The sequence below is a fragment of the Ovis aries genome, chromosome 7, assembly GCF_016772045.2.
Source record: "Ovis aries strain OAR_USU_Benz2616 breed Rambouillet chromosome 7, ARS-UI_Ramb_v3.0, whole genome shotgun sequence".
In the NCBI taxonomy this organism is placed as follows: domain Eukaryota; kingdom Metazoa; phylum Chordata; class Mammalia; order Artiodactyla; family Bovidae; genus Ovis; species Ovis aries.
In genome coordinates this window covers 36,543,947-36,556,643 of record NC_056060.1, presented here as the reverse complement: position 1 = coordinate 36,556,643, position 12,697 = coordinate 36,543,947, and the positions used below count along the sequence as shown (strand labels likewise).

At 37.6% G+C, this 12,697-nt stretch overlaps 1 protein-coding gene across 1 annotated transcript in view; it reads left to right on the top strand.

Annotated features, from left to right (window-relative positions):
- Positions 1-12,697, top strand: part of UBR1 (ubiquitin protein ligase E3 component n-recognin 1) — a 162,977-nt gene that overhangs the window by 10,296 nt on the left and 139,984 nt on the right. The window lies entirely within an intron of this gene.

The window sequence follows — 12,697 nt, the reverse complement described above, 5'->3', positions numbered from 1 at the left end:
GAGAGAATTTTTTGTGAAACAGTATAATTGTACTTTGTCTTCTTTAAGAATTTTGTAAACAGTTTTGGAAGGTTTAATGTTATTTGCTTTGTTCTCTCTAGCAAGAAGTCCGTAACTTTCAGCAATGACTGAGAACTTGTACTTGAGATAGGCTTGTGGGGATACAAGGATTTGGAAGGAAAGTACCTTCCCTCAAAGAGCTAACAGTCTGGTTGAAGGGGCTTGATGTCCACATTTAAAGGTAACTACCCACTCCAGTATTCTTGCCTGGAGAATCCCAGGGACAGGGGAGCCTGGTGGGCTGCCGTCTGTGGGGTCACACAGAGTCAGACACGACTGAAGCGACTTAGTAGCAGCAGGAGCAGCAATGTTATCTAGCCGGAGAAGGCAATGGCAACGCACTCCAGTACTCTTGCCTGGAAAATCCCATGGACGGAGGAGCCTGGTAGGCTGCAGTCCATGGAGTCACTGAGTCGGACACGACTGAGCGACTTCACTTTCACTTTTCACTTTCATGCATTGGAGAGGGAAATGGCAACCCACTCCAGTGTTCTTGCCTGGAGAATCCCAGGGACGGGGGAGCCTGGTGGGCTGCCGTCTGTGGGGTCACACAGAGTCAGACACGACTGAAGCGACTTAGTAGCAGCAGGAGCAGCAATGTTATCTAGCCGGAGAAGGCAATGGCAACGCACTCCAGTACTCTTGCCTGGAAAATCCCATGGACGGAGGAGCCTGGTAGGCTGCAGTCCATGGAGTCACTGAGTCGGACACGACTGAGCGACTTCACTTTCACTTTTCACTTTCATGCATTGGAGAGGGAAATGGCAACCCACTCCAGTGTTCTTGCCTGGAGAATCCCAGGGACGGGGGAGCTTAGTGGGCTGCCATCTATGGAGTCGCACAGAGTTGGACATGACTGACATGACTTAGCAAACAAAAACAAAAACAAAATGTTATCTAGCAAAGATGTAGATTCTGAATGTGTACCTCCTTTAGTATTGGACTTATGGGAGAGAGAAATTTCCTTAGGTTGGTTAGTGAAGTATTCATGGAGGTGAGTTTAGAGCTAAATGGACTTTAAGGAAGAGGTGAGGTAGAAGGGTAGAGAGCTAGTGGTAGAGTCAGTGGAGAAGGTGTTGAAGGCATCAACACCTAGAGATTCTATCCAAATCAAATCCAAAATTCTATAAAGATAGCATTTTACAGTGTTAGTTCCTCAGACTGAGATGTGTAATGACAGAGATAAAATTTAAGAACATTTAGTGGCACCCATGAATATTAGGCATTTGTTAGCTAAAGAGGCTTTATTTAGAGGGAGATTTAAAAAAGAAGGCAAAGCTTTTTTTTTGTTTTACTATTAAAGTGAAATTGATCAAGTCTTATGGGTAAACTTAAATGAGTTAGGTATTTATATTTGATTAAGTAGAATGAGCACTGAACTCTTGAGAGTCAGGATACCTAAGTTCTGCTCCTGACCCTGATAATTAGTATTCAGTCTTGGACAAGCCAGTTTACTTTTTCCTTATAACTCGGTTTTAAATGAAGGAATTGAACCAGAATAGATCCCTGAGGTTTTGGGTGATTCTCAAGTTTCTCATGTTCTTAAAAACATTCTTGGAAACTAGATTAGAAACTAGTTCTGTGCCTTCCATAATTAGATAGGACAGAAAAGGGGTTTTGGTGTATAGTACTGAATATATAGAGAATTTTTTTTTTTAATGCTCTTTGAAGAAAAGAATTTCAGGTACAACATAGAATGTTAAATCTTCTAGTTACAGTTATTGTCAGGTATGCAAACGTGAGTTGTTTGTTTGTGAGTACCCTATAAAAATTAAAGTTAGAATATTGGAAGGTACGGTTGGTTTTTTTTTTTTAAGGTTTTAGTAAAATATTTTAAATTTTATAATTAAAAAATTGCTCCCAAAATATGGAATCGCCATAAAGATATTATTGTTATTAGGTAAGCAAACTTACAAATTCCATGAAAATAGGCTAAAATCCCACTACTCACTACTGTTAACATTTTGGTATATATTCCTGCTAAATTTTCCCCATGTTAATATATATAGTATATAACCAAATGAGATTTTATACATGCTTCTTTGTAACCTACTTTAATGTACTGTATATCTTTACTGCCTTTCCACTAGGTAGAAATAGACATCTTCAATATCATCTCCCTTTTTCAAACTTATTTTGAACTCATTTTAGACTTTTAAGAAAACTTACAAAAATAGCACAGGCAGTTCCATTATATCCCTAACCCCTGCATCCCCTAATGTTAGCATCTCACATAAAGTAGTACAGTTATTAGGGTTAGGAAGTTAATATTTCTATGAACTAAACAACAGTCCTTATTCAAATTTTACCAGTTTTCCTACTAATGTCCTTCTTCTGTTTCAGGAGCCTGTCAAGGTTCCCATCTTACCTCCCACCTGTTTGTTTCATCCAGTATGTAACGGTGTCTCAGTTTCTCCATAGTCTCCTTTCAGTTTTTAACAGTGTCTTGATTTTTCCTTATTTTTAATGACCTCAGCAAGACTGCTCAAGAATATTGAGCAGTTACTTTGCACAATGTTCCCAGTTTGGGTAGGACATTCTCTTACATTTGGAAGGAGGGTATATGTTTTTGGCAAGAATAACAAAAATGGTACCATATCCTTCTCAGTATATCATATTAAGGGATTCTTGATATCAGTATTTCTTATTACTAGTGATATTTATCTTAATCACTTGGTTAAGTTGGTATCTGCAAGGTTTCTCTATAGTTACTACCTTTTCCCTTTGTTCTTAATAAGTATCTTAAAGGGAGACACTTTGAGACTTTTTGGCATCATTTTAATAGATGTATCTCCTGTGTTTTTTTTAGAGTTTTTTTCCCCCCCTCTTGATTGCATTATTGACACTTATCAAACAAGGTCAAACAGTGTAACATCATTTACAGTAAAAAGTGAAAATTCTGAGACCTTTCCCTCAGTTCTTTTTCCCATATAACCACTGCTAACTATTTGATGTTTCTCTTGCTAGACATTCTGTGTTTAGGAAACATAATGATACATGTATCTATACAGATATATATGTATATCTCTACATTGATGTACATGTTGAATTAGGAAACTCAAATGTGTAGAAATGTATAAATATCATCTAGAGGTTTGTTTTTGCTTTTACAAAAATGAAGTTATATTATTTTAAATTTGCTTTTTTCAGTCTACAGTATTTTATGACCTTCTGACTGCATATAATACTGTGGATGTACCCTTTAATGATAAACATTTAGGTGGACTTTGTTTTTTCACAGTTACAAGTGGTATAGTGGACACAATGGAATATATATATATATATATATTTACAGTTAAGTAGGTCTGATTAAATGATAAATTCCACCATTTCTTTAAACTATTCCCTTATTGATGGACATTCAGATTTTTTTTCCTGTTATGAATAACTTTGTATATGAAATGTATAGATTGAAAAAACTTTAAAATGATTTTTGATAGATAATACATATGGTAAAAAAAAAGAAATAGTAAAAATGTTTATACAGTGAAAAATAGAGGCCTATTTCTGCTGTTAACAGTGTATTTTGAACCCTTTCAAAGATTGTCTACTCTTACGTAAGCATATACTGATATATCTCCTCTCTTCACGTTGAAAGACGTGAAGAGGAGATATATCAGTATTCACTGTTTTGTATTGTTTGCTTTTTATTTAACCATATAGCTTGAAGAATGTCTTATATTAGTACATTTAAACCTGTGCCCCCTCTCTTTTATACAATGACTGCATTGAATTTATGTGCCATGATTTATTCAGCTTTTGTTATGGGACATTTAAGTTGTTTCTAGCCTTTTATTATTATAATAATCCTGCAAATAAAATACTTGTATATATTTCTTTTTACATATTTGAGTTTATCTGTGAGGAACAGATTCCTCGAAGTGGGAATTTCTCAGTCAAAGTTTATATAAATTAAAAATTTTAATAATTATTAAAATTGTCCTTCTGAGAGGACAGGCTAATTTAATTTCTACAATAATACCTAATTTTAATATAATATGTTTTATATAAAGTTTTATAGAGTTGAACTTATGGAGGCATATTGAGCTTCAGGAGAGCAAACTCAGCCTTATATATAATCAAATATCTGTAACTTAGTTACTTATGATGGAATTTTATGTAAATTCTTTAAAAAATTTTTTTTATTGGAGTCTAGTCGATTTATAATGCGTTAGTTTCAGGTGTACACAAAGTGAATCAGTTTTATGTGTATATACACACACACACACACACACACAAGCACATATATCCACTCTTTCTTTAGATTCTTTTCCCATATAGGCATTACAGAGTATTGAGTAGAGTTCCTTGTGCTATTACAGGAGGTTCTTATTTGTTACCTATTTTATGTATATAGTACTGTGCATATGTCAGTTACAGTCTCTCGATTTATGCCTTTCCCCTGTTAATGATTAATTCTAATTGTATGTCAGCTTATAAAACTCCTTAGACAAGTTTTATGAGTTTATCATAGTTGAATAGATTTCTGATTCCTTTTCTTTGTCCTGAAAACTGGTTTTTAACACTTCAAACGGGCACCTATTATTTATTCTTTTTTTTTTTTTTTAGTTTTTAATTTTTTTAAATTTTAAAATCTTTAATTCTTACATGCGTTCCCAAACATGAACCCCCCTCCCACCTTATTTATTCTTAAGATATAGTGAACAAGTATGTGTTCACCTTGTCAGAACTCTTAATGATTTTATAAACGTTATCTAGCCTTTATTTTTAAAGACTGAAGAGTCCTAGTTTTCCACCCCTATTATTTTTTCTAGGATTCTTTCATTTCCCTTGATGGTTTTTGCTTCAGGCAGAAAGTGAAGAGGAACTAAAAGCCTCTTGATGAAAGTGAAAGTGGAGAGTGAAAAAGTTGGCTTAAAGCTCAACATTCAGAAAACGAAGATCATGGCATCCGGTCCTATCACTTCATGGGAAATAGATGAGGAAACAGTGGAAACAGTGTCAGAGTTTATTTTTGGGGGCTCCAAAATCACTGCAGATGGTGACTGCAGCCATGAAATTAAAAGACGCTTACTCCTTGGAAGGAAAGTTATGACCAACCTAGATAGTATATTGAAAAGCAGAGACATTACTTTGCCGACTAAGGTCCATCTAGTCAAGGCTATGATTTTTCCTGTGGTCGTGTATGGATGTGAGAGTTGGACTGTGAAGAAGGCTGAGCGCCGAAGAATTGATGCTTTTGAACTGTGGTGTTGGAGAAGACTCTTGAGAGTCCCTTGGACTGCAAGGAGATCCAACCAGTCCATTCTGAAGGAGATCAGCCCTGGGATTTCTTTGGAAGGAATGATGCTAAAGCTGAAACTCCAGTACTTTGGCCACCTCATGTGAAAAGTTGACTCATTGGAAAAGACTCTGATGCTGGGAGGGATTGGGGGCAGGAGGAGAAGGGGATGACAGAGGATGAGATGGCTGGATGGCATCACTGACTCGATGGACATGAGTCTGAGTGAACTCTGGGAGTTGGTGATGGACAGGGAGGCCTGGTGTGCTGTGATTCATGGGGTTGCAAAGAGTCGGACATGACTGAGTGACCGAACTGAACTGAATACTACCCAATGGCCTGAACAGCCAGTCTTACTTCTTGGGATCAGGGTATTCCTGTGCTAAGAGGGCCAGGACTTTAGCTATGTAGATAGCTGTGGGTGGGTGCTCTATCCTCTGTTGGCAAATTGGGTTAGTATATGATAAATATACCTCATAGTTGCCTCCTATTTCTGTGTAATTTCATAGAAGCAATAGGTCAATTTAAGAAGTAGGGACATGTTCATTTTAATATATATCTGTTCTAAAATTTATCTTTCACAGTTTGATTGTATGAAAATTTGAAAAATGCACAGTGAGTAGCAGAACTGGATATCAGTTACTCATGTTTATTTTGAGGAACAGAAAGTTTTAATTTAGATTAATTCTGTTTTATCCATTTTTTTTCATGGTTAGCTGTTTTTGTGCCCTGTTCAAGAAATCTTTGCCCTCCCAGAGGATGTCAAAGTGTTTTCTTCTATGTGTTTGTCAAGTAATTCTACAGTTTTAGTTATTACATTTAAATCTGTGATCCATTTCAAATTAATTTTTGTGTATGGTATGAAGTATGGGTTGAAGTTAATTTTTTTCCATTAGGATATCTAATTTCTCCTGCACCAATTTTTGAAAATTGCTGTCTTTTTTGAACTACGTTGTTTCCTTTTTTAAAAAATGAATTGACACTGCACTCCAGTATTCTTGGGCTTCCCTTGTGGCTCAGCTGATAAAGAATCTGCCTGCAACGTGGGAGACCTGGGTTTGATCCCTGGGTTGGGAATATCCCCTGGAGAAGGGAAAGGCTACCCACTCTAGTATTCTGGCCTGGAGAATTCCATGGACTATGGGGTTGCAAAGAGTCAGACACGACTGAGCAACTTTTGCCTTCACTTTACATACGTATGTGGATTCATTTTTAAACTGTCTTAGTTCCATTGATAAATGTATATATACACCAGTGCTAATTTCATACTATTAGTATACCTTTATAGTAGGTCCTAAAATCAGGTACTGTTAAGTCTCCAAGTCCTTTACATTTCCTCTTTTTTTTGGCTACCATGCACAGCTTGTAGGATTTTAGTTCCTCAACAAGGGATTGAGCCTGGATCATGATAGTGAAAGTGCCAAGTTCTAACCACTGGACTGTGAGGGAATTCCCTCCATATTAGTTTTAGAATTAGCTTGTTAATTTTTACAAGAAAGCTTGCTTGGATTGTGTAGAATTTGTAGCTCAGTTAGGATGTATAAACCTTTTAAAAATATTGAATCCTATAAACAATGAACATGATGCAACTCTTCATTTTTTAAGATATTTTATAAATTTCTCTCAATAATGTTTTGTAGTGTTCAATATGAACTAATTGCCAAGTATTTTTTGATGCTACTGTAAATGCTATTTTTTAAAATTTCATTTTCCAGTTATTTGTTGCTAGTATATAGAAATATAGTTGATTTTTATGTATTGATCTTACATCTAATGAGCTTGCTTAGTTCACTTAGTATTCTTACTTGTGTTTTTTGTTTTTTTTTTTTTGTTTTTGCTACACTGGGTCTTTGTTGCTGTGCACAGGCTCTCTCTAGTTGCGGCCACGGGGGCTACTCTCTTTGCAGTTTGTGGGCTTCTCATTGTGGTGGCTTCTCTTGTTGTGGAGCATGGGCTCAGTATTTGGGTGCACAGGCTTAGTTGCCCCACAGCATGTGGAATCTTCCCTCAAACCTGTGTCCCCTCCACTGGCAGGTAGATTCTTAATCTCTGTACCACCATGGAAGTCTGTGTGTGTGTCTGTTTTAATAGTTTATGTATTATTTTGTTTTTGGCTGTGCTGGATATTTGTTGCCACACGGGCTTTTCTCTAGTTGTGGGGAGAGGGTGCTACCCTCTAGTTGTGGTGTGCCAGTGTCTCATTGTGGTGGCTTCTTCTGTGGTTCCTCGGCTCTAGGGCATGGGCTCAGTTGCTCCGCGCCATGTGGGATCTTCCCAGATTGGGGATCAAACCCATGTCTCCTGCACTGGCAGGCGGATTCTTTACCACTGAGCCACCAGGGAAACTTGTGTGTGATTTTTAATTGATTTCTCAGAATTTCTTTGTGAAGAGTAATCATATTGTATGTGACTAGAGACAGTTTTATTTCTTGCTTTCCAGTCACCATGCCTTTTATTTATTTTTCTTGTTTTATTTCACTAGCTATGACCTCTAGTACTGTAGTGAATAGAAGAGAACAGATATCTTTGCCTCATCCTTGATCTTTGGGAGAGAATTATTTAGTGTATTATTGCAGATATTTGTCTCAATCTGTGGTTCTCCTTTTCATCTTTCAAACCATATTATTTTTTATTCACTATGAAAATTTCCATAAATAACTTTTTATTGTACAGTTCTGTGGGTTTTGAGAGTTGCCAACAGTTGTGTAATCATCACCATAATACCGATGCTACAGAACTGTTCCACTGCCCTCAAAATTTATGTTGCTGCTACTTTGTTGTCAGCCTCTTGCAACCACTGTGCTATCCTAGTAGTTTTGCCTTTTCTGGAATGTTATATAAATGCAATTATATAGTACATAGCCTTAAATTTTTTTTTTAGTTTAGAATATTGTTGTTGTTTAGTCTTTCTAAGTCATGTCCAGTTCTTGGCAACCCCTTTGACTGCAGCACTCCAGGCCTCCCTGTCCCTCACTATCTCCCAAAGTTTGTCCAAGGTCATGTCCGTTGAATCAGTGATGCTATCCAGCCATATCATTCTCTGCCACCCTCTTCTCCTTTTGCCTTCAACCTTTCCCAGCATCAGAGTCTTTTCCAGTAAGCCGGTTCTTCACCAAAGTGTTGGCGCCTCACCTTCAACATCAGTCCTTTCAATAACTATTCAGGGTTGATTTCCTTTAAGATTGACTGGTTTGATCTTGCTCTCCAAAGGACTCTTCAAGAGTCTTCTCCAACACCACAGTTTGCAAGCATCATTTCTTTGGTACCCATCCTTCCTTATGGTCCAGCTCTTACATTCATACAAGACTACTGGAAAAACCACAGCTTAGACTATACGGACCTTTATCAGCAAATATGAAGCTAGTATAAATGCCTTATATGGTTCTTATGTAAATATAAAACAAACATGAAATACTAATAAAACCAGAAAGCCAACCCATTTCAAATGAACAGAATTAATTTAATTCAGTTCAGTTCAGTCACTCAGTCGTGTCCAACTCTTTGCGACTCCATGGACTGCAGCACACCAGGGCTCCCTGTCCATCACCAACTCCTGGAGTCTATTCAGACTCAGGTCCATTGAGTCAGTGATGCCATCCAACCATCTCATCCTCTGTCGTTCCTTTCTCCTCCCACCTTCAGTCTTTCCCAGCATAAGGGTCTTATTCAGATGTGTCAGTTCTTCGCATCAGGTGGCCAAAGTATTGGAGTTTCAGCTTCAGCATCAGTCCTTCCAGTGAATATTCAGGATTGATTTCCTTTAGCATGGCCTGGTTGGATCTTGCTATCCAAGAGACTCTCAAGAGTCTTCTCCAACATCACAGTTCAAAAGCATCAATTCTTCAGTGCTCAGCTTTCTTTATAGTTCAACTCTCACATCCGTACATGACTACTGGAAAAACCATAGCTTTGACTAGACGGACCTTTTTTGGTAAAGTAATGTCTCTGCTTTTTAATATACTGCCTAGGTTGGTCATAACTTTCCTTCCAAGGAGCAAGCATCTTTTAATTTCATGGCTGTAGTCACCATCGGCAGTGATTTTGGAGCCCCAAAAAATAGTCTGCCATTGTGTCGTGTCCACTGTTTCCCCATCTATTTGCCATGAAGTGATGGGACCGGATGCCATGATCTTAGTTTTCTGAATGTTGGGTTTTAAGCCAACTTTTTCACTCTCTTTCACCTTCATCAAGAGGCTCTTTAGTTCCTCCTCACTTTCTGCCATAAGGGTGGTGTCATCTGCATATCTGAGGTTATTGATATTTCTCCCTTTATTCCAGCTTGTGCTTCATCTAGTCTAGCATTTCTCATGATGTACTCTGCATAGAAGTTAAATAAGCAGGGTCACAATATACAGCCTTGACGTACCCTATTCCCAATTTGGAACCAGTCTGTTGTTCCATGTCCCGTTCTAACTGTTGATTCTTGACCTGCATACAGATTTCTCAGGAGGCAGGTCAGGTGGTCTGGTATTCCCATCTCTTTCAGAATTTTCCACAGTTTGTTGTGATTTACACAGTCAAAGGCTTTGGCATAGTCAGTAAAGCAGAAGTAGATGTCTTTCTGGACCTCTCTTGCTTTTTCGATGAACCAGTGGATGTTCGCAAATTGATCTCTGGTTCCTCTGCCTTTTCTAAATCCAGCTTGAACATCTGGACGTTCATGGTTCACGTACTGTTGAAGCCTGGCTTGGAGAATTTTCAGCATTACTTGCTGACATGTGTGATGAGTACAATTGTGCAGTAGTTTGAGCATTCTTTGGCATTGCCTTTCTTTAGGATTGGAATGAAAAAACTGACCTTTTCCAGTCCTGTGGCCAGTGCTGAGTTTTCCAAATTTGCTGGTATATTAAGTGCAGCACTTTCACAGCATTATCTTTTAGGATTTGAAATAGGTCAGCTGGAATTCCATCACTTCCACTAGCTTTGTTCATAGTGGCCCACTTGACTTCACATTCCTGGATGTCTGGCTCTAGATGAGTGATTATCTGGGTCGTGAAGATCTTTTTTGTACAGTTCTCCTGTGTATTTTTGCCACCTCTTCTTCTGCTTCTGTTAGATCCATACCATTTCTGTCCTTTATTGTGCCCATCTTTGCATGAAATGTTCCCTTGGTATCTCTAATTTTCTTGAGGAGGTCTGTAGTCTTTCCCATTCCATTGTTTTCCTCTATTTCTTTGCATTGATCACTGAGGAAGGCTTTCTTATCTCTCCTTGCTATTCTTTGAAACTATGCATTCAAATGGGTTTATCTTTTCCGTTTCTCCTTTGCCTTTTGCTTCTCTTCTTTTCATAGCCATTTGTAAGGCCTCATCAGACAACCATTTTGCTTTTTGCATTTCTTTTTCTTGGGGATGGTCTTGATCACTGCCTCCTGTACAGTGTCACGAACCTCCATCCATAGTTCTTCAGGTACTCTGTCTATCATATCTGATCCCTCGAATCTGTTTGTCACTCCACTGTATAATCATAAGGGATTTGATTTAGGTCATACCTGAATGGTCTAGTGGTTTTCCCTACTTTCTTCAATTTAAGTCTGAATTTGGCAATAAGGAGTTCATGATCTGAGCCACAGTCAGCTCCCGGTCTTGTTTTTGCTGACTTTATAGAGGTTCTCCATCTTTGGCTGCAAAGACTATAGTCAGTTTGATTTTGGTGTTGACCATCTGGTCATGTCCATTAACTGCAACTCAATTGCCAATGTTGGTTTGAGAGTAGAGAGTTCTATCTTTCCTGCCTCTACTTAAAGACTGCTGTTACTTAATGGCATTAAAAATGTTGGGCTGGCTGGGTGGTTTGAGGTAATTGCCTCACATTTAAGGCCAAATTGCCAATGAGTAATCCATGAATGTCTTTTAATAGGGCGTTTCTGGGTACTTAGAAAGCTCTCTTGCTTGATTGAAGACAAAGGTGGCGTTATTGGAATCTACATATAGTATCTGTTAAAACCACTTATAATGGGAGTCAGGAATTTGGTCCAGAGATGTGCTTTGCTCAGTTCACATATATGCTGTCAATATGAACAAGGTCCCAACTACTAAGAGGCAGTAGTACATAATCTTTTTGAGTTTGACTTCTTTTGATGTTGCATGTGTTGATAATTCAGTCCTTTTATTGCTGAGCAGTAAAGGAGTATGCTGAATGTTCTGTGGTTTGGATGTACAAACTGTTCATAATTCGCCAGTTGAAGGACAAATGAGTCATTTCTAGTTTGGGGCAATTATGAATAAAGCTGCTCTAACTTTCAAGTATAAGTGTTTTGTGAACGTAAGTTTTTATTTCTTGATTAGATAACTAGGAGTTTGATTGCTGGGTCATATGGTAAGTATATATTTAACTGTGTGAGAAACTGCTGAACTCTTTTGTAAAGTGTGTGCATAACATTTTGAGTCCCTTTCCTTTCCAAGTTTTCTACATTTGTGTTGATACTTGGTATTGCCAAATTTTTATTTTATTTTTTTACCTACACTCTGATAGGTTTTATAGGGATATCTCACTGCCATTTTAATTTGCATTTCTCTAATGATTTAATGATGTTGAGCATGTTTTCCTGTGCAAATAAGCATGGCAAAAAGCCACCTGTAACTTTCTTTTGAAGAGCAGAAGGTTGTTTGTTTGTTTGTTTGTTTTTGCTGGTGTTCATTTATCTTTTCTTTTTGTTTTATGGTGAGTGCTTTTTGTGTTCTAAAACTCTGACACTCATTCATTTTCATCTCATTAAATGCTATGGTTCCTTTAAATAATTAAATTAATAGTAAATCCTTAGAGTTCTCATCACAAGGAAAAAATCATTTTTTCCCCGTTCATTTAATTTTATATCTGTGTGAGATGATGGATATTCACTAAAACTCTTATGGTAATCATTTCATGATGTATGTAAGTCAGATAATTATGTTGTACACCTTAAACTCATTAAGTGCTGTATGTCAATTATATCTCAGTAAAACTGGAAGAAAAAAATAAAATTTAATTAAACTACTGGTATGAGGAATACTTTATCACTGCAGCCTCTGATAATGGAATCACCTTCACACACCAGGAGTTAGCCACTTCAGCAGGGAAGAGTAATTCTCATCTGCTACAGTTGCACTTCTTTTTTCTATATGTGAACGACCACTTATTTCTAAGTCCTTTAAAAAAAAAAAAATCACCTACATTCCTTTTGTATTTGCTACTGTTCAGTCGCTCAGTCCTGTCCATCTCTTTGTAACCCCATGGACTGCAGCATGCCAGGCTTCCCTGTCCCTCACTGTCTTCTGGAGTTTGCTCAGTCTTATGTCCATTGAGTCGATGATGCCATCCAACCATTTCATCCTCTGTAGCCCCCTTCTTATTCTGCCATCAATCTTTCCCAGCATCAGGGTCTTTTCCAATGAGTCGGCTCTTCACATCAGGTGG